The 22,350-nt window shown below is 40.0% G+C and overlaps 2 long non-coding RNA genes across 3 annotated transcripts; one reads left to right on the forward strand and one right to left on the reverse strand.

The window, feature by feature from the left end:
• Positions 1-399: 399 nt before the first annotated feature.
• LOC120231775 lies at positions 400-10,666 on the reverse strand. Its single transcript, XR_005528416.1, has 7 exons — positions 10,199-10,666; positions 9,652-9,768; positions 6,425-6,522; positions 3,898-3,970; positions 2,219-2,368; positions 1,652-1,718; positions 400-651 (listed from the first exon to the last, which is right to left on the reverse strand). It is a non-coding gene; the product is annotated as an uncharacterized LOC120231775 (long non-coding RNA).
• Positions 10,667-13,102: 2,436 nt separating this feature from the next.
• On the forward strand, positions 13,103-21,589 carry LOC120231785. Of its 2 annotated transcripts, none has more exons than XR_005528420.1 (4): positions 13,103-13,178; positions 13,267-13,330; positions 15,307-15,437; positions 17,122-21,589. It is a non-coding gene; the product is annotated as an uncharacterized LOC120231785 (long non-coding RNA). The 2 variants fall into 2 exon arrangements; XR_005528419.1 differs by having other exon boundaries at positions 15,307-15,427.
• The last annotated feature ends 761 nt before the right edge of the window (positions 21,590-22,350 follow it).

Consider the following 22,350-nt stretch of genomic DNA (forward strand, 5'->3'; position numbering starts at 1 on the left):
TTATCTGTTTTTTGCCTTGTTGCTTGTGTTTGCAGTCATATCTAAAAATCCATTGCCACGTCTGATGTCATGAACATTTACCTCTATGTTCTCTTCTAAGAATTTCATAGTTTTAGCTCTTACACTTAGATTTTTTATCCATTTTGAGTTATTTTTTTATATAATGTGAGGTAAAAATCCAACTTCATTCTCCTACATGTGACTATATCCAGTTGTCTCAGAATCATTTGTTGAAAGCATTATTCTTTTTCCTTTGTATGGTGCCGGCATCTTTGTCAAAAATCGATTTTCTGTAGACAGCTAGACACACAACTCTTCTTGGAGTCATGAGAAAGAATGGGCGGGGAGTCTTCTGTAAAGAAGGGTGGTGACTCTTTTCAATAAGAAACTGAACACAAAAGATAGGGGATTTATTAACCATCAGTGTTTTCCAGGAATACAGAGCTCAGATAAAGTCCGAAATTGTCAACCCCTCCTTTTGTTCAACAAGAATGGATATAATAAACCAAACTAAACAACTAAAAGGCCAGAATCAACCTAGCAGGATCTGTCTAGGACTTTTGTTGGTGCAGTTCCTGTAAAATAAGCTGAACCATCTGTTGAGAGGGTATAGCGAAGGTCAGTTGTTTTAGAATCTTGAAGTCCAGACATCTGAAACAAAATGAAAAATAAAAAAAAATATTAATATAAAAGATGGAATTGGGGCACCTGGATGGCTCAGTCAGTTAGGTGTCTGACTCTTGATTTTGGATCAGGTCATGATCTCTTGGTTTGTGAGTTTGAGCCCCAACTTGGTCTTTGTGCTGCCAGCGCGGAGCCTGCTTAGCATTCTCTCTTTCCCTCTCTCTCAAAATAAATAAACATTTATTTTCCCCCCTTTTTCTCCCCCATGGTCCTTCGTTAAGTTCCTCCTAATTCTCCTATACGTGCAAACATCACCCCCTTCCCCTCCCCTCACCCCCATCAGTCCTCAGTTTGTTCTCAGCATTCAAGAGTCTCTCATGGTTTGCCTCCCCATGGAGGCGGGCACTTGTGGGGATGAGCACTGGGTGTTATATAGAAACCAACATGACAATAAACTATTAAAAAATAAATAAAAAATAAAAGGAAATGCAAAAAAAAAGAAATCATGTGTTGAAACATCAAAAAAAAACCAAACATTTAAAAAAAAAGATGGAGGGCAACTGGGTGGCTCAGTCGGTAAGTGTCTGACTCTCAATTTTGGCTCAGGTCATGATGTCACAGTTCATGCGTTCAAGCCCCACATCAGGTTCCACACTGATGGTGTGGAAACTGCTAGTGATTCTCTCTCTCTCCCTCTCTCTTTGCCCCTTCAGGGCACACACTCTCTTTCTCTCAAAATAAATAAATAAACTTTTTTTTTTTAAGATGGAATTATGAGGTGCCTGGGTGGCTCAGTCAGTTGGGCCTCCGACTTTGGCTCAGGTCATGATCTTGTAGTCTTTGGGATTTGAGCCCCATGCCAGGCTCCGTGTTGACAGCTCAGACCTGGAGGCTGCTTCAGATTCTGTGTCTTCCTCTCTCTCTGCCCCTCCCCCACTTGTGCTCTGTCTCTCTCACTCTCAAAAATAAATAAACATAAAATATTTTTTTAAAAAGATGAAACTAAAGCAAAGAACTAGGAGTCAACCTTGGGAGTCACAGGTTTAGTGGATTCCAACAGGCTGGTGGAAGAAAGTCTTGATTAAACAGCACTCCTGTGGAGATAAACGAAGGTTGCCCAAATGAGAACAAGCAAAGACTGTTTATTCAGAGCTGGCTACCATAAGGAAGTCAGCCACCATCACTTACATTTGGCAGAGACTCAAGGCAGGGAGCTTAGTGGGCCAGCTGTATAGTGAAATGCAAAGGAAGAAAACACTAGGTATGCTCTGATAAGACGCTGTTGGCAATGAAGAAATTGGAATGAGACTAACTAGAGTTAGGGCATGCTATTAGTTCTCTTATATAATTAGGGGAACATTCTGGCTTTTTATAGTTGGTCTTAAATTGGAAGTGAGGGACAAAATTTAGGGAAGCAGGCAGTTATTAACCAAAACCTGACCATTTGGGGCAGTTCCTGCAGAAATGATGATTTGGCCTGCCAGGCTCACTGCTACTGAGGTTGTGGGTCAGAACTCTATTTTTATAGTCTTATAGTCTGGTCATTCCCTGTTATAGTCAGTCTCCCTGTTCCTCATTTCAATCATTAACTCACTGGCAAGAAGCTGACCAATTTAGAGAAAGCTAATGATCCAGATCTTCGCTGCTCAGAGATTGTTAGTCATCTCCATAGACACTTGTATGCAAGATCTTCCTGATCTTTCAGTCGTTTTGTCATCATTGGGATCATCTGATGAGAGAGCACCTGTGTGAGAACATTTGAGACTCTGGATAGAATGCATCAGCTCACCATAATGGCCACATGACAAAAAACAAAAACAATGAACAGTCCCTATAAAATTCTTCAAAACAAATCCCAGATGCCCAACCCAAGTCAAGAGAAAAAATATCATAGGCCATGAGGGCTAACTTTAGAAAGCCAAATAGCTTTCTCCTTAAAGCAAGGCATAGCCTGTTCCACCCTGACTATGTTGTTAATCTAAGTACAGTAAGAATTATTAGCAATAGCACAAATGCCACCAAGACTATCTTAAAAGAACTTCACAGCAATGCAATAGTCCACCAATGAGTGGACACGCCACTCATGCCAATGAGTTGACAACGATCTGTATTCCATCTAAGCAAGCGATGGTATCATTAGTAAGTTATGCAAATTAGTGAAGTTTCTCACACCTTTTCCTACTTGTATGATTCCCACTGATGGGAATATTATCATGAACAATGAATCAGTAATTCCTACAGATAGTGTCCTGAATAATCAAGAGTGGCCTCATTTTGGAACTTATGTCTGAGTTGGAATTTCTAGCCACAGTGATTTACAGAATTAGGGTTTCTGCCCACGACAAGCATTGGACTACTGTTCTTAAAGATATTAGTCTGAAACAAACAGAATCAGGAATCCTGGTTACAAAGAAAGTGGTATTTGGTAGGAACACATGAGATCTAGGAAATAATGAGTTATACATAGCATAAGGTCAAAACTAAGGCCTTATATCAGTTGGGGTACATATTTGGATTCCTATTAATTTCTTCCAGATGGCATACATTTGGACCATTGCCCTGAGAAGGCTGTGAGAGATAAAGTTTAAAATTATACAGGATCTGACTGATAGATTGTAATAATTGGTTCTTTTGCATACATGGACACTGATAAAGTCACAGGTTTATTTGTTTAAGGTCATTTTTCCACACAAGTGCAAATAGAAATATCCTTCCTTATAGTCTCATTAGACCATTACTTGTAGTCTCATTTCGTGAGACTGGAATTGCTCAGAGGTTTTATAATGGGATACAGTGATAGAAGGCATATCCAGCTGTCAATAAGACCGAAGGCAGTAACTACTGTTTGAAATAGTCCAATGATGGCATTAGAATGAATATGCTCTGGCCTAATCATTATATAAGGGTGGGGGAGGGTGGGAAGGAGACAAAAAGCCTTTATATGTGAATAACAACCAAAGGTCTATAGAAAATAAGCATAATTATTATTAGCAGATAGAGAAAACAGGAATCAGACAGAGGTCTTGGTCCAATACCCTGGGCAGAAACTATTCATTGTCTGAAACCATCTGCTTGTTCCAAAGGTATTAGGTGAGCTGTTTCCTTCCAAAGATCATTTGTGTCTACAAGATCTCTGAGTATCCTCAATTTAAATTCCCCCATTAGAGTAGCCTTGTAATTGTGTGGAATTCTGAATTTCTTCCTTAATTGTTAAACATGAAACCAAGCAGTGTCTCCCTGGCATTTCACTGTTGTATTTGTTGCTAATAGTACCTGATGAAGTTCCTTCCATTGAGATCAAAGCCAGCAGATTTCCTCTGATGTTTCTTCCAATAGACCAAATATCCTAGTTGAAGATCATAAAGAGGTGATTCAGAAAAATGCTTGGGGGGAAGTACCCTGAACCACTGATGATAGTACTAGGTGTAATACAAAAGCCCCTTGTAAATTTTTTGCCATTACATCATGCAGTAGGGTGGAGTCTAATATCAGAGATTAAATTCCCAAATGTGTGGATCTTGCAGTTACCAATTCATAGGGGATAATTGATGTGTCCTTGAGGAAGTGAACTGTGTAGCCATGAGAGCTAGTGAGAGTGCCCTTGGCCAAGAGAACTCAGGATTTCTGAAAGTTTTGTTAATTTAAATTTAAGGATTTCCATCAGTCTTTTCAACCCTTTCAGATGATTGTGGGTGATAAGAACAGAATAGTTTATAAGTAAGGGAAACATCTTACAGAATTTTCTTACAAGAGTGTCTGTTAAGTGTGCATCTTGATCACTTGATATAAAAGTCAAGATGCCTCAGGTGGAAAACACAAAATCAAACAGCTTTTTAGTGACCATAAGACTGTAGCTTTTCAGCAAAGAAATGCCGAAGCCCATCCTGAATATAATTGTACAGTAACTAAAACATATCCAAATCTCATAGAAGTTGAAGCCAGTTAAAATCCATCTGAAGGTGTTCAAAGTCCCATTGAGGTCCTTGCTATGTCTCCCCTTTATAGATTGTCCAGGATTAAGCTGGTGACAGGTGACACATGACCTGAAAATAACCTCAGCTGTCCTTTCAAAATTTCCTCACCAAGGTTAAGATAATAATCAATTTGTCTGTTCTGTGATGAGTAGTTTCATGAAGATATTTAGTTAATATCCATTCGAATTTATCTGGTTTAACTACTCAGCCATCTTGAGCATTCCAGGGATTATCTGAGTGAAAGATACAACCAGATCCTTCCTTTTCAAAATCGGATGCTCTATGTTGATATTTTTAATGGCCTCTTTGACTCCTTCCAGAGATATATCCTTTGAGGGTTTAGGTAGGCTCACAACTTTGGGTAAGGCAGAAATTTTAGCATAATGATCTGCTACAGCATTTTCTTTAACTTCTGTATTATCTCTTTTTATATGGGCCTCAATCTTTATAGTGGGCATCCCTCTAGGAAGTAGGAGTGCATCTAAAAATTCCATAACTTGTTGTCCATTTTTTGGAGGATACCAGGAGAGCTGAGAACCCCTTTGTTATGAAGAAGGCATCCCAGAGTCTTGTACTACTCCAAAAGCAGCTCAGCTGCTGGTATCTATATATACGAAACATCTTACAGAATTTTCTCACAAGAATTATCTGTGAGACTGATAGCTAGTTGAAAAGCTCTAGGAAGGGCAGTAAGTTTTGCCACCTGTGCTGATTTTACTTCAGGTAGAGGACTCTATTCTAAAGAACCATCTTCTTAAATTACTGCTGGTAATTTGGTATGATCTATCTGAATTTTAATAGGTTTGATAGTCTCCAGTTTCAGTTGAGGCATGATCCCTCAGCAAATACTATTAGGTCAGATTTCTCAATGGATCTTTAATGCATTGTGCATCTGCAAGGTACAGATAGCTCCCTCACTGAAGTAAGATAATCATGTTGTTGCCATTCTTTCAGGAGCAGGAGAGTGGCAGGATTCAGCTTGTTTCAAGGGTGAAGAGTAATGTGTAAAGAGGAGAGAGTAACAGAGTATCTTAAGAGGTTAATCAGCAGGCTGAAAAGTGTTGTGTGTTCTCAGCCAATAACAATGTCTGTGGTGCACCAGGAACCATAAGGTTAAGTAGAGAGCCTAGGAGTAGTTCAGCAGAAGCACTGACAAGTTTTGTGATGGCACCGATTACCTTAAGTCAAGAGGGAAAAAGCCTTTACAATAGGGTCAAGGGTGAGATAATATTAAGCAACTGGTTTTTTATGACTCCCGTGAAATTGAATTGGAGCTCTAAGGGCTTGTTCAAATTGTTCATGCACAATTCAGTGAAATAGCTTTCTAGTTAGGAATACCTAAAGAAGGAGGCTATTGAAGGGCCTTCTTTAGGTACACAAGACCTATTTGTATTTGGGCTCCCAGATCAGAGTCTCTCACTGACGATTTAGACAATTTATAAAGTGTCGCAATCACAGAAAAGTTTGGTATCTACTGCCTGCAATTTCCAGCTAAATCTAGAAATCCTCCCAGTTGTTACCTTGAAATAAGTCTAGAATAAATTTGGACAGTCTTTAATTTATCAAGAGAGTGTTTCCCTTTCTTAGAGAGGTCATTTCCTAAATAATGGACTGTATTGCAGAACATTTGTAATTTTTCTTTTAAAGCATCATGTTCCTTTTCTGCTTAGGCTGAGAGTAAGTAAATGATCCTTTTCACAGGCTTCCTTGTTCTCTGAACAAAGTAAGAGATTATTATATTATATTATATTATATTATATTATATTATATTATATCAGAACTGAATCACAAGGGAAATTTGGATCTTAGAAATCTTGATTAAAGACCTGGGTAAAAGTAGTAGATGGCTTCAGTGCGCCCCTGAGGCATGACTGCCCAGGGATATCGTGGTCCTCCTCAGTGGAAGGCATGGTCTGGACGCATGCTGAAAAAGGCAAAGCAAAGATCCATTACAGTGAAGCCAAAGGCAGAAGGCAGATTAGATGGTATTAGAACTGCGTACTACACAGAAACAAAAGAACAATTTTGTTGATGGTCTTGAAGTCTTGAACAATTTATATCTTCATACATTTGGTTTCTTTTTTGGGCAGAATGAAAGTGTTACAAGGGCTACTATAGACTATGAGAAGATCTTTTTCTTTTTCTTAAATTTTAAATTTATTTTTGAGAGAGAGAGAGAGAGAGAGAGAGAGAGCATGCATGAGTGGGGGAGGGGCAGCGAGAAAGGGAGACACAGAATCTGAAGCAGGCTCCAGGCTCTGAGCTGTCACCACAGAACCTGACACAGGGCTCAAACTCACGAGCCGTGAGATCATGACCTGAGCCAAAGTCAGCCGTGCAACCGACTGAGCCACCCAGAGGCCCCGGAAGATCTTTGAATATAAGGTTTTTAAAGCTAAGTTTGAGCTCTTCCTTTGTGTCTGGCTTCAAAGGATATTGGGAAAGTTAGGGTAATGGTTTCGTACAATCTATCCGACCTATTTTAATAGGTTCTTCTCTAATTCTGTTCCAGTTCTGATGTTGGCATTTTTTTAAGTTCATAAAGTATTGGTTATGATGCCAAGATCTTTATCAGAGGTGTGTATTAAGTATTATGGAAAAGGCAAAGGTATATCCAGAGCAGATGTGATTTGATTATGAATAGAGGGGTTGTCTGGAATTTCAAAAAAAAGCTCCTCTCATGGGTATTTGCAAAGTAAATATCCCTTTATTAACTTTGCAAGGGCGGCATCACAGAGCAAAAAGGAATGTTTTTTCAGTTAAGGACACAAGGATTACAGCTAAGGGATGCAGATTATTTGAGATCCCTGCTCCTGTGGGCTATGTTGTCTCTGAGGAATATGTTGAGAAAGAGGCACGATTTAACATAAAGCAGTACCCGTATCTACCAAGAATTAGTGAGGTTGACCATCTATATTTACAATTCACTTTGTTTAAAAGTAATCCAGACTATTGAATGCATTTTCCTTCCGTATTGACCTGAATTGAGGGATTTGCTTTTGTTTTTCTTTTGTTAAAATGAGACTTTTTTTTCCCCAGTGATTCCCCACCCCACCCCTTTTTTTTTAGAATATCTACAAGTGTCCTTATCAATAGATGGTTGGTTGGAAAGTGGTCTACTTAGCTGTTTGATCTTTAGGGCCCCAAAGTTGTTTTAAGTCTTGTCTCACTTTTATTCTAAAACCATTTCAAAATGTCATGTTTGGTGTTTTAGTTCAGATAAAGGGGATATTTCCCATTCTAATTTCTTTCTTTGAATTAAGTGCCCAGTTTCAGATCCACTGACAAAATGAGATAAAAGGACTACTGTTCAATCAACATCTTTCACTCCCACATGTTTTTGGAAGATATCTTCTAGCCTGTCCTAAAAAATATCCCATAGTTTCTTCTTTACTTTTTATTGCATCATGGAATTATGATCCAATAAATGCTTATTCAAAATGTTTCATGTATCATGTTCAGGAGACTTTACCCTACACTTTGAGCTTCTTTTTGGCCCTCAAGCTTATTGTGAAAAGGGGGTTCTTATAGGTCCCTCACTGTGTAGGTCCAATTAGCTTTCGCCATACAGAATTAAGCACCTGAGTTTCCAACCAGTATGTGTACAAGTTGAATTCTAAAAAGGTTTTATGAGTATTTTCTGGTCTTATCTAAGTTTAGAGAAATCTTTATAACTCTAATTAAGAATTAGAGCTTGGGGCGCCTGGGTGGCTCAGTCGGTTAAGTGTCCAACCTTGGCTCAGGTCATGATCTCACTGTTCGTGGGTTTGAGCCCCACATCGGGCTCCGTGCTGACAGCCAGCCCAGAGCCTGGAGCCTGCTTCCGATTCTGTGTCTCCCTCTCTCTCTGACTCTCCCCTGTTCTCTCTCTCTCTCAGAAATAAATAAAACATTAAAATTAAAAAAAAAAAAGAATTAGAGCTTGAATGCCAAGTTAGATTCTATAGGTCCCTGCAGACCTAACACATGGGAAGGATGGATTTTTAGAGGCAACTGGCTTTGGTGGTTTTAGGAGAGATGGGGAAAGGGCCTGGACAAGGGGAAGCAGATGGAAAGGATGAAAAAGGAAAGAGACTGAAAGGATAAGAGGGAGAAGAGAGAGCAGGATACAGGGAAGCAGCGGAAGGACAAGAAAGAAGAGGATTTATTAGAGAAAGTTTGTTGTTGTTTGTTGTTACTTAAGTGTGTCAATTTCCTCATAGCTTCAGCCAAAGAAACTTCCAGTGAAGTAATTTTTTATTTAAACTTTGTTTGGAGTCCTCTGCCTACCAATCAGAAAATGCTGCCCATATGTACTGAGAAATCATATTCCTTTCTTTTCTAAGGAACTTTTTAAATGAACAAATTTGTTGAAGTTGAATGCACCCCAAGTACCCACTAAAGGCTTAAGTCATACTTGGGAATATTATGACATTTGGAAAAATAAGTACAAGAGTAAGGACTGTCACGAGAGTGGATATACGAAACAAGAGTTTTCCCAGAAGAGAAGACGATTCAGATTTAGATGTTCCCATAAGAGCTGCCAATGCTGGTAGAAATGAAATGTTTCTGCAACTCATATCTCAAAACCCAAATTCATGATTGGTCACCTTCAAACACAGACTAGACAATATATACTCTCTGGCATGCGGAATATCAGAGAGAAGGCTCTCTCTGAATCATATAGGAAAAAAAAAGCCTTAAGGACAAAAACTTGAGATGGAAAGAACTTCATCCAGTTTTACTGGGCGACTTACAACAAAGTTTGTCCAAAGGGACAGTTCTGGTAAGAATGGCAAACTCATCAGTGTGTGAGGCCGCCATGAAAACTAGGCTCAGAAGTCATATGCCTGTGTTCTAGCATATGATTCTCCTTATGACATATAGCACCTTTAGACAGCACCCCACAGAGCAGTAACACAAATGCAAACAAAAAGGGATGAAAAAAATGGCTTGATTCCACCAATGATGCCAAACCAATGGGCACCAATAACAAAACCCGGGTACAAAACTCAGAAGAAATGACCAAGTAACTCAACACAAAGAGTGGAGTTCAGGCTTGTGGCTGACTTACCACCTCCTTGTAGACTTGACAAGCAGTGAGCAGTGAGGCACAACAGGTTCTGGTCTAAGACCGGAAGCCATGGTGATGATCAGTACCAACTGTATCTTGTTACAACTTCCAAGAATACTGTGGTAAGAAATGAAGATCACTCAGATGAAAACAAACAAATGCTGTTCATTCAGAGCTTGCTATAGCAACAGAGTTACTACCATCACTGGAGATGGGGAGGAACTCAAATGCAGGTAGAGTCATGGAAAGCTCTGGAGTGGAAAATGGGAAGGCTTAGGTGAACCCTAAGTGGAGGCAGTTGTGTTGTAGAAGCTAGAGGACTAACTAGAAGTGGTCCATCCTATATGATTTATTAGAATATATTTGTTCAACATATAAGTTAGAGGACAAAAATGAGAGAAGCTGTTAATTACTGACCAGGTTCTGGATTGGGACTGCTCTTGAATAATTTGCATTTGACTTCTTAGACTAATTGCTATAAAGGCTGTGGGTCAGAGCTCTATTTTTGTATATGGTCTGGTCATTGTTTATATTTTCAGTCTCTTACCGCTCATTAAGCTTTTGAAGATGAGTGGTCAGTTGTATTGCTGGTGGTGTCCACAGCATTGGTTGTTCTCCAGTAAGGATGAATGACCTGGGAATGTCACCACACTTGCTTGGTAGTCCAAACAGCAGCTTATGCAGGGAAAGATGTGGACTATGAATGGTCAGCTGGGATGATGAATCTTTCTAATCTTATAAAAAGTCCTTAGGCTTGAGCTTGCAGTGACTCTTCAGATCTTGGAGGCAAAGATCAGGGAAGGCAATTTTAGAGTCCCAGTAAAAACTTGCCAATCTGTAGTTCTCAGTGACTCCAAGTAAAGGAGGAGGCATAAAAATGGGAAGGTTTGTTTAGAGGCTAAGATTAGTTCATAGCCAAATATTGAAGGAAACTGGAAGAATTGAAAGTTTGGTTAAGGGTTGACAAGTTGTGCAAGGTGAGATAATGTGGTCCAAGATACAAGTAAACATCAAACGGGTTTTTGCACAGGGAACAGAAAGCTTGGTACCAGACAAAACAAAGTTTGCATATCGATCAGCTACCTGCAATTTACAGAGGTGCAAAATAGCTCAAAGGCAATGAATAGGGTCAGAGTCGGGAAAATCCAAAAGAGCATGCTACAGTTTCCCATTGAAACACAAAATGCTCTCTAGAGTCCCTTTCTCCCTCTCCATCAAAGACGATCTCAAAGGAAGATTCTTCTTCTTCACAAAATAAGGTCGGCCTCCTTGGCTGTGGCCTGGCTATTTACATAGATGCAGCAAGAATGCCATGGTACCACCTAGGTCTTATATTGGCTTCACTGGAAGTTTTCATAAAGAGTCTCAGGTTGGACTTTTCAAGGCCTCTTGAGGCTAGGAAGCCAAGCCAAAACTTCACCATCATCTTCCACCTGCCGTACCTAGTGATTTGGTGAGCATTCCTCTCTTCACTGAGGTCCTCCAAATATCCTAAGCCTCCTGAGTCTGCCAGCAAGTGACCTTCCTTGCTCACCTATCAGGCTGGGGACCCTAGAGAGCCGGTGGCCGGGCCGGCTTTCCCCAGAGGGACTTTGTAAGCATTGGCCCATAAAGGCAACCTTAACTCCTGAAAAGGGTCTGGTCACAAGCGATGAAATGAGCATCCTTCGCAACTGTGACATTACAGGCAGAGCCAGCCTTCATTAACCAATGCTTCCAGTTATGTCCTATGAACCAGGTGGCCAGGCTCTTACTGAATCTATGCAAATAACTACAGTGCCGCAAAAACAGGAATACTCCGTGAGAGTCCCCAGGATTTGGAAGGGTGAGTCAGGGCAGAGAAGAGACATGTTTCCTTTCTGTTTTACAAGAGCACAGTCTACTAAATTGTTAGGAGTGATAGATAGCTTGAGAGGAAAGAGAAAGCGCTTCCTTACATCCAGAAAACAGAACCCGAGAGCACCAGACTGTTGCAAACAAAGCCCGTAATCGTGAATTTTCAGCGCAGTCGGTCCTGTGTAATTAATTCCTGTTCCACTTGATCTCATGAACACGTCTGCTTCTTGACTGGACGTCTGGAACTCCTGACTCAGTCCACTGGTATGATCTCATAGTTATTTAAACAATACGATCAGAAGTCTGAACCCAGGAGTATCTGGCGTAATCTTCAGCAGGCTCTTTGACAATCCTTTGTTGAAGATGGAACATTCTGCCTTATAGCCGATTCCAGGTCTTCATGGAAGCATCAGGAGTAAAATAAACCATACAAACAGACTGTCAATGACAAAAGACTAGAAATGTCTTGTGGTTACTTCCTACTGATATTTTCAGAAGAGAATGATCTGAAAAGTTCATTATAAGAATCATGCAATTGACAAGCATATCTGGTTGTGTCCATGGCACACAAAACAAAATAAAGTCAATCCAAAAAAGTTTTTGACAATCTAGGTTTAAACACAAAGATGTATGCCTACTTTTGAAGAAAAGATTACATCTAATTTATGACAACAAATAAACATAATCTTCACAGAGAAAACATTTTCAGGTATAACATAAAAATCCTGAAACATTAGATGCCGTATAAACCGAGCACAAAGTTAGAAGATACCAAGAATACGTCAAGATCATCAAGTAAATAGATTTAATACATCTAAAGTAGGCTCTAAACATCAGTAGTAGATTAATAAAACTTTATAGATAAATGATGTGAATTCCCAGTAGAAAACTACTGCCAGGAAATACACTAAATTCACATTAAAGAAGCAAAGTTGCAACCAAATTATGTTTTTAAAAATAACTAAAATTATGAATGCTAATATAATACTGCTTTTGTTTTACAGGCAAAGCAACACTAACACTCTGATACACAGAAACATATCATGGTCAGCAAAAACACTGATCATTGCCTAGAACCTTCCCACACAGGATACAATTGTTTAAATATTTACATTAGTAATGTTTTACCCATACAAATTTAACCCAGGGAAGTCTAAGCATTTCTTCCGATCTGAGAATATTTCCCATGTAACACATCATTAGTAACATATCAATAACACTAATTGTTCCCAACATTTCTCTTTTTACAAGGTGAAAGAACAAATCTTTGTGATTTGGGGGGAACCTTTTGCAAAATCTCAAAAAACAATTTTAGGTGCTGACAAGGTTAATCAAACTTTGAGCTTGACACAACTTCAGGATCACAAAGCCCTCAACCCCATGTAAATTTTCTGCACTTAAATTTGTTTGCTTCTCTCAAGTGCAACCCCATGTGCTTAGCCACAAACCAAAGCTTCCTGCCTTAACTTCCTTGTTAGTACAACATTTGATGAAGGCTGTTTCAAGAACCCCCTCCCATACCAGTTTTCATCACCCCCCCCACCTCCTACTCTCCACAGCTACCTATCCCAGGCATCTCTGCATTTAAAAGCTCTGCCCGCCCACCCCTCCCCAGAGACATTTCTGACTTAGTCTTTGAGCCTCTTCTTACTATGACACTCCTCTTCTCCTATTGCAATAACCCCCTCAATGTAAGCCTTCATACTAACATCCATTGGATTTTTTTCTTTCACAAGGATGATGCTGTAACTCTGACAGGACCTTGCTTTCTTCACCCAGGCGTCAAGGCCATCTGATCAGGTGCAGGCTCCTTTCCCGGCTGGGGAAGTCGGGATCCACAGCGGTGAGTCTAAATCCTGGTGCAGTGTTTCAAACACGTGTCTGTTGTCGCATGGTAAAGACTTGGCTTTATTCTTCACTTTTGTCTTTTTTTTCCTTCTATTTCTCTGCCTTCTTCCGGTTTTTCTGAGTATAGTTAGAGCCCCTGACTCTCTCCTGGGATAGCACACCTTGGGTAGAGTCCTTAGCACGCTACCTGCTGGTATTCTTTTCATTATCACGGGATATTGTCAATCTAATCATTGTTCCACAGACCCCTTCCCTCTGGGGATGTATTCGGACATTATACACAGTGACTTCACCCAATTTCTTCAAAATGACAACACTTCACTAAAATAAGATCCTCAGAATTCCAGTGGCCTCTTTGGGTAACTTAGGATCTTTTCAACTGACTTATTCTGAGCAGGGCTCTAGAATCCAATGACACCAAGATTTCATCCAAACAATGGAACCGCTTTTATTGTTTGGTACAAAGAAACAGAACAATGTCTCTTCCACAAACATTTTCAGAGACCATTGCTTCCTTCAAAGGCCATTTCCCTTCCTCAGTGTTTTCTAAGACCCATCCCTTCCCATCATCCTCCCCTAACTTCTGCCTCCTTTCTTCCATCCTCAACTTTCTCTTCGGCTCCCTAGAATCCTTTGTCCTCCCCTCTTCAACACCGCTACCTCCTCTTCTGGCTATCCACCTTGCCAGCTCTTCCCTTTCTCACTCGGGCTCCTCAGCTCCCTGTAGACATCTGATATTTAAGTCCCTCACCACTGTCGGGGCTGTGAGGAGCTCAGCGACCCCAAGAACAAAAGCCTGCAGCTCAAAAAGCTAATTGGAAATAAGCTGCATGTTTTCTCCACTCAGGTGGACTTTGGAGACACCAGATGGCCATCTGGTTTCTCCCCCATCGCTCTCCCAAAACGTAGTCCACAGCCTCCATTCGATACATATCAGGACAAAGTACATCTTGAGGGGCTCTGCCACAAATACCGGGGAAACTGCTTCAGCTCTTAAACTGAGCAAGTTACTTTAATTTACCCCATCTGCCAGAAACACAATCCTTAAAAATGTAAAAGTGAAGCAGGGATTAGAGTCAGCTCTCTTACATGAACCAGTGAGCTTTGAGTCTTTATGTTTCTATCTGAACTGCTCTATCTGTTGAAATTAAAATTTAAAGCTATAAGCTCTTTATTTGTGTCTATCGGTATGTGTGTGTATGTATGTTGCTTTATGCACGTGTAATATTTTCCAACTTCCAAATGGTATGACCACATCGTATTCTAAAGTCCCTTAAAGGAGTTCCTTATGGAATGGCTAAGAAATAAAAATAAGAGTTTAATAATTTTAAGTATTTCTGAAATTCCCAGAAATTAAGACAATAAAATCTCTAATATGTTCGATGTAGGGGGAAAATATTCTCATAAAAACTTAGCAAAATGCTTTTAAAATTCAGGCTCACATGACGTAGGTAAATCTTTGGCAAATGGGACTAGTTAAAATGTTGTTGGTTTAATAACTACAGTTATGCCTTTTGAGTTATCAGCCTTGCCAGAACACATTTTTATTTTACTCAGGTGTGTGCTTCCTAAACTCATTCAGGATAAGTTTACTTTTTGCTTGATAATCTAGATAGACTATTGGTATATTTTAACAACATGCTTGATCTATGTTCATGGCATATCATGTCTGAGAATTATGATAGTGTATCTGTCATCTTTTCCTTTGTAAATCCATTATTTATGATCCTTATGCTCATCCATTTTCAAAAATTACATATAATAACCAGTCTTCTTTGAAAACAGGATTAATCATGCTAATTAAACATTAGCATGTTTTGTCTAAAACTTATTGAACTGACTTTTTCAGTGTCCCATCAAATTTCCTTATCTATTGTATTATTTTTATAGTGAACTCTGCTCAGACCTTTCACCTTTGACAACTATCAAAAATGCACTAACCATGGCTATTTTGTTTTCTGTCATCCCCAGGTGGTTTTATGTTTTAGTCCGATGCTTCTGGAAGAGCCCTTGCAAATCACCCACTGGCTGAGTGCTCTGTCTTCAATGAGAAAGGATTATCGTAGAGACCTATGGAGGCCTACTATGTCAGGTACTCTTGGGTAAGGCTCTTGATGGCACTGCTTAAATAACTTTGGGGCCACCCTGGTAGACTATGTCAGGATTTCTAGAACTCTAGGGGAGAATACAGATTTATGAGACTACTAACCCAAGATCAAGTGGAACAGGAATTAATTACACAGGACCGACTGCGCTGAAAATTCACGATTACGGGCTTTGTTTGCAACAGTCTGGTGCTCTCGGGTTCTGTTTTCTGGATGTAAGGAAGCGCTTTCTCTTTCCTCTCAAGCTATCTATCACTCCTAACAATTTAGTAGACTGTGCTCTTGTAAAACAGAAAGGAAACATGTCTCTTCTCTGCCCTGACTCACCCTTCCAAATCCTGGGGACTCTCACGGAGTATTCCTGTTTTTGCGGCACTGTAGTTATTTGCATAGATTCAGTAAGAGCCTGGCCACCTGGTTCATAGGACATAACTGGAAGCATTGGTTAATGAAGGCTGGCTCTGCCTGTAATGTCACAGTTGCGAAGGATGCTCATTTCATCGCTTGTGACCAGACCCTTTTCAGGAGTTAAGGTTGCCTTTATGGGCCAATGCTTACAAAGTCCCTCTGGGGAAAGCCGGCCCGGCCACCGGCTCTCTAGGGTCCCCAGCCTGATAGGTGAGCAAGGAAGGTCACTTGCTGGCAGACTCAGGAGGCTTAGGATATTTGGAGGACCTCAGGGAAGAGAGGAATGCTCACCAAATCACTAGGTACGGCAGGTGGAAGATGATGGTGAAGTTTTGGCTTGGCTTCCTAGCCTCAAGAGGCCTTGAAAAGTCCAACCTGAGACTCTTTATGAAAACATCCAGCGAAGCCAATATAAGACCTAGGTGGTACCATGGCATTCTTGCTGCATCTATGTAAATAGCCAGGCCACAGCCAAGGAGGCCGACCTTATTTTGTGAAGAAGAAGAATCTTCCTTTGAGATCGTCTTTGATGGAGAGGGAGAAAGGGACTCTAGAGAGCATTTTGTGTTTCAATGGGAAACTGTAGCATGCTCTTTTGGATTTTCCCGACTCTGACCCTATTCATTGCCTTTGAGCTATTTTGCACCTCTGTAAATTGCAGGTAGCTGATCGATATGCAAACTCTATCTTGTCTTATAGACACTTAATTAGCTTCCTTTCCCACTTTGGGTAAACTAGCATTGATACCTGCTTAGAAATCAGATCTGGATCTTTTACTTTAGAGAGATTGTCAGCCCTTACCAAATTTTCAATTCTTCCAGGTTCCTTCAATATCTGGCTACAACCTTTCAAATTAATCTGTACAACTTTTCTCCCTACTTCCTGACTTCAAGTCACTGAGAACTAAAACATGATTGCCCAGATCCCTATTTGGACTCTAGGTTCCTTTGTCACTGGGCTTTTCCCCCAGGATCTGAAGGAACACTGCAGCAGTCCATGCTTGAACCTGACTGCTCCCAGACAAGCTGATGTCTGGGTCACTAAGAAAGTCTGGTGAAATGCTCAGGTTATGCGTGCCCTCCTAGAGAGATTACCGGGCTCTGGGCAACACAGTTGAGAGCATGATATGACTCAGAGAGCAGTGCTGCACAATGAAACTATTTCATCCACTGACCTCCTGAATTTGACTAGGTTGGATACTCTTAGGGTTTGACTTCTGTCTCTTTAATACATTCATTTATGCTAACATTTATCTTTTTGTTTTTAATTTTAGGCATCCCATTTAAGAACATTGAGACAACTGACCTCTGCCTGCACTCCAAACAAATGATTCAACTAGTCTTCTAGAGACTTCACTGAGAATATGGTGGCCCTGAGGTCTAGTTCACTCAGACATCTGCTGATTGGGTTATTCCTTCTCCTTGAATTGTTCATGGGGAGTTTCTCAGAGCCCACCTTGAACAAAGAGAGGAACTGACAAGGCTGAGGAAACTTTGTGCTTCTCACACAAGTTTAGGCTGCTTTGCTGAGAACCGCTAGGTCCCAGCTCTGCAAATTTTCTGCACTTTTGCTTGTTTACTTCATCTGAGACCCAGATTCCCAAGTTTTTGTGCCCGAGCACAAACCAACTTTCCTGCCTCAACTTTTCCATGAGTACCATATTTGAGGCAGTTCATTAAGTTTTGAGGCAAATTCCACACACCAGCTGTTAGCATGGCATCCTTCTTCTGCTTTCCCTGGGCACCTATCCCAGAGTCTCTGCTTCCAGAAGCTTCACTTGCCTTCCCCTTGCCTGACACTGCTCTGGCTTAGGCTTTGAGGCTCTCTCTGCCATAGTCTCTCTGCAATAATATCTTTTCTTACTCGGGTCCAGATTTAATTCTTTTTTTTTCCTTGACAGTTTCTTTGGCAAAAGATATCATTTAGGATTTTATTTTTGGAAAGTAAAATACAAAAAGTAGTCAGAAGTTTTAAACACTTGATTAAATAGGATCGTGGATTACTGAAAAATAATAGCTGGTTATCTAGTTCACTAAAATGACAATATAAATTTAAAAGTAGATATAGAAGTTACGTGACTATAAAGAACTTCAGTTCTTTTTAAGTGAAAAGACTTTGTTCTCTCAAGTAATTAAAGATATGACAAAGTCAATACAAAGTATAGGAAACAAGTCTAATAAGACCCTGAATAGTTGTTTCTAGGCAGATTATCTAAAGATAAAGAAAAATATATTTTACAAGCACTTATTAAGAGAAAACCAGAATCCAGGAAGAAATGTCATTTTAATAGAGAGAAAACCAAATGCCAGTTTTGAAACAGCATATTTGGTACTAGCGATCTTATTAAAAATCTTATAAATAAGCTCATAAACCTTAGCTGGCATTGACTATAAGAAATACAATTCCCTTTCCATGAACCATCTGTAACTTTCTCTATCCAGACAAGTCTTGTCATACACTTGACTCTCATTTTGGAACTAGTCATTTTACTTGAAAACAAAGCTACTCTTGTTTTCCTTAACAGAATACCCCCTGCATGCTTTGCATGCAAAGTTTTCTGCTGCTACTACTCCTGTTAAGAGTCTCATTCACGTATATTGATTCTAAGTTTTCACTACAGCCACTTCTGTTGCATAAAGAAAACTAGGAGATGGAGTAAGAGAAGAGTTATTCCCAGGGAATGTATTAAAACAGCGAGGCAGATCTTACTAGAACTGCTGCCGTAGAGAAGAGAGGCTTTGGTATAGACCTCAGTCTTATTCCCATGCAGTACCGACAGCTGGAGATCTCAGCCAAGAGCCGAGGGAGGGGGTGAGTGGATAGAAAATTACTGAGAGGAACTTGGTCAGATACCAAAGTAGGGGGGTTCTTGCTAAATTGGCTTAACAGGATTCTTACTAAAAGCAGGCGCCAAGGACTTAGATATCTAGCAGGGCACGAGGAGCTTGATCAGATATCAAAGATCATCGGATATCAAAGATGATCAGATATAAAGGAGGGGCACTTGTCAATTAACTGGCTTAGGATTCATTGCTAAAAGGGGGCTCAGCAGGCCAAGGTCAAGCCTAGTCTAGAAGAAGGCTCACAGGAGCCTCACTAAAGTTTGCTCAAAGAAGGAGAATTTGCTAGCAAATAACTACAAACTGTCTTTCATATACCAGTATTTTCTAGCAGACTAGCAGAGTTTATAAATGTACATCTCAACGTCTCATAATTTTTATAGTCATAAATGTCCCTTATACTGTAACTACTCAACGTGGCAAAAATGAACATGTCCATTAACAGACCCAAATAGATAGCCTCTCTGTATTATATAAAAGTAAAAGGCCAAAAGTATATAAAATGAAATTGTACGTAGCAATTAATGCTTCAATATTTTATCTCACTTAGATATGATTTAGGTATCTAATGAATATTCATGAATTAACTCAATTGGGCATCGGTCCAAGGTCTTAAGCTACCAATTGATTTTGGACACTGTCTTCAAGCTGACATACTACAAAATATAATTACATTGAAGCAAAGTTTGTCCAAATAATGATTTAATTTGACTAATACAAATGTACGTTTTTTATAATCTTAAAATATAGTAACTGAAATGATAGTACATTAAATCAGCCAAACTTCATAAATTGAGGAAAAACCTGCCTGCATAAAATAAAAATATATGTTTGTATTATATTTAATGCTGACAACTCGGAAGATCTAGCTGTTTTTATTAAACCAATACTATTAAATTAGTCTCATTTGCTAAAGTTACCTAAATTATGTAAACTTAAATTCTTAGAACATTTGAATTATTGCCTGTAAGAATGTATTTTGAGCACACTGAAAGTATTAGAAATTTAATTTTTTCAGTATCTTGGAATTTTCAAGAATAGTCCCATATGCCCTTAGATAGCTCTAAGTTGATTAGAATAAAACCCTTAAAAAATTTTTTTATAATGTAATTTAGTAATACCATCTGGAGATAGGAAAATACTACATATCTATAGATACATAAACATGCATATAGATCTGGAAAACTTATAGCTTCTATTCCAATATTTTAGCCCATACATCAGGGGCAAACCAAGAAATGCAAAACTCATTTTTCATGTAAAAAGAGCTCTTATCTTCCAACTGGGTACAAATTCTTAGTCAATTTGAATTCAAAATTGGGGAAAATGGATAAACAAACAGAAAAGAGTAACAAACATGATTTTCTGTCATCTCTCATTCAATGGAGACAAAATACCTATAAACCATTTAATTCACTTACAGAGATAGCCAATTCGTCTAACTACAAAACCAAAAAAAAAAAAAAAAAAAAAATTTGTCACCAGAAATTAACTAAAGACTCAAAAAAAATCAAAGTCAAATTCTTACCATGCTTCCAACAGACAAAAGTCTGGGACACAGGACCAGGATCAGGACTCACCTTTAGATCCCTGGGTTGCCAGCCAGGAATGGAGCAGAAAAGCCTCCAAATGGCCTGATTACCTGGCTAGAGCAGATGGGAATCTGAAGGCAAGGTGCCGTCCTGGGTCAGACTGTCAAAGACAAAAACCAGACAAGTTAGGAGACTGATATGATGGAGACTCTCACAATGGCAGCATCAACCCCAGTCTAAGTATCTTTGGAGCACCTCTACTTTTATAGACGTTTGCAAATGAGGTGGTTTTACACCGTGGCTTTGCAAGCTGCAGAAGTGAGCCTTATGTTTCAAAACAAGAAATGTTGTTTTTCCCAAATATGGCCAGCTCGCTACCTTCGGAGAGCAGAGAGCTTTAATCTCTGTTAATCAACCATGAGCTAAAGAACAGGATGTGAAAGTGTCTGTTTTGCCTTGTCAGCACATTCAGACCAAGGCGAGGAAGTGTGCTGGGTTTTGTCCCACGTGATCAAAGATCTTGTAGCCAAGAGTTTCAAGCGGAAGTAACAACACGTGATCAAAGATCCTGTAGCTAAGGGTTTCAAGCGGAAGTAACGACAAAGGAAATGAAACCTCTAGTCACCCCTGCAGCTGGGCTAAGTCATGTCTCCTTCCTCAGCCCAGTGGGCTCTTCTACATGGAATATACTTACTCTCCATGCCCCCCACCCCACCACACATGCACTCTTTACATGTAGCCTCTCTTCCCCTCTTAACAATTCTACCCACATCTCTCCATTTCCACTGATGCCAGCCAAATCACCTGACTGCTTCAAAACTACTGCACTACCCCCTAAGTGGTCTCCTGCCTTCCCTACTTTTCTCCCACAATTCAGTTTCCACCAAGCAGTCAAAGCGAACTAAAGTGAAAATTGATTTTTTTACTACTCTGTTCAAAAGTTTTCAATCTCTCCCTTTTATCTTTCCAAATGGTCTACACTGCATAGCAGAATGTGCCAGCCCTTCACGTTCTGACTCCCCTCCTTCTTTTTGCCAGCCTTGAGCATACTCTACTCCCTGGCTCTATTGAACATTTGAAGTTCCCAAACACCCCATGCTCTTCTCCATGCCCACGTGCTTGTGTGTGTTTTTCTTTCCGCACCTGATGCCCTCTCTCCATCTAGCAAAGTCCTTAATGCGTGTATACACAAAGTTTAGATGACGCACACTCTGGGTTCACCCTGGCCCTACCTGTTCTCTCAGCCTCCCCAAATCTGAATGGGATGGAATCCCTCCATTCCATACTCTCTTCTTTCATAGCACTTACTGTACCATTTGGAAAATTCCTCTTTGCCCGTCCCTGCAAATAAACAAGAAACTCCCTGAAAGTTGAGACTACGTTCTTTATTGATTTTTAATGGCAAGGGCAGATAGGGGAGCTGCGGTACTGAGCGGGCACCAGTTCCCAGAAGGCAGTTTGTGGCGCACCACAAACCTGCAGTGAACACTTGTGAAATTATTAAGGGGGTGAACTGACCATGCACCATTATAATTGTACAAGATGGTGGGATGACACAACGCATCTCACAATCGTGTTGTGGAAATGAAACAAGCTTATGTAAAGCAAGTTTTAAAAAGCTGAAGAATATCTGAGACAGAATATGAAATAGGATGATTTAATTTTTAAAAAATGTGTCACATTGGGGTGCCTGGGTGGCTCAGTCGGTTGAGCGTCCAACTTCAGCTCAGGTCATGATCTCGCAGTTCATGAGTTGGAGCCTCACATCAGGCTCAGTGCTGACAGCCCAGAAGCCTGGAGCCTGCTTCTGATTCTGTGTCTCCCTCTCTCTGCCCCTCCTCTACTCGTGTACACTCTTCCTCTCTCTCTCATAATAAATGAACATTAAAAAATAAAATAAAGTAAAACAAAATAAAATAAAAAATGTGTCCCACTTCACAAAACCTAATGAATGCTCGCGCCCAGCAACCAGCCACCTTAGGAGTCTGGATATGGACGTATTTGGGAACTGCCTTTCTTCACTCAAAGACAGGAAGGGATTCCTCCTTAGATACTGATTCCAGAAACAGTATCTGAGCAAGCTGCATTCCGAAATCCATTTCGTTCCTTTTTAGTTAAGCGACATGAATA

This window comes from Hyaena hyaena, unplaced genomic scaffold (genome assembly GCF_003009895.1).
Source record: "Hyaena hyaena isolate Hyena2069 unplaced genomic scaffold, ASM300989v1 scaffold_62, whole genome shotgun sequence".
NCBI classification, from domain to species: Eukaryota; Metazoa; Chordata; class Mammalia; order Carnivora; family Hyaenidae; genus Hyaena; species Hyaena hyaena.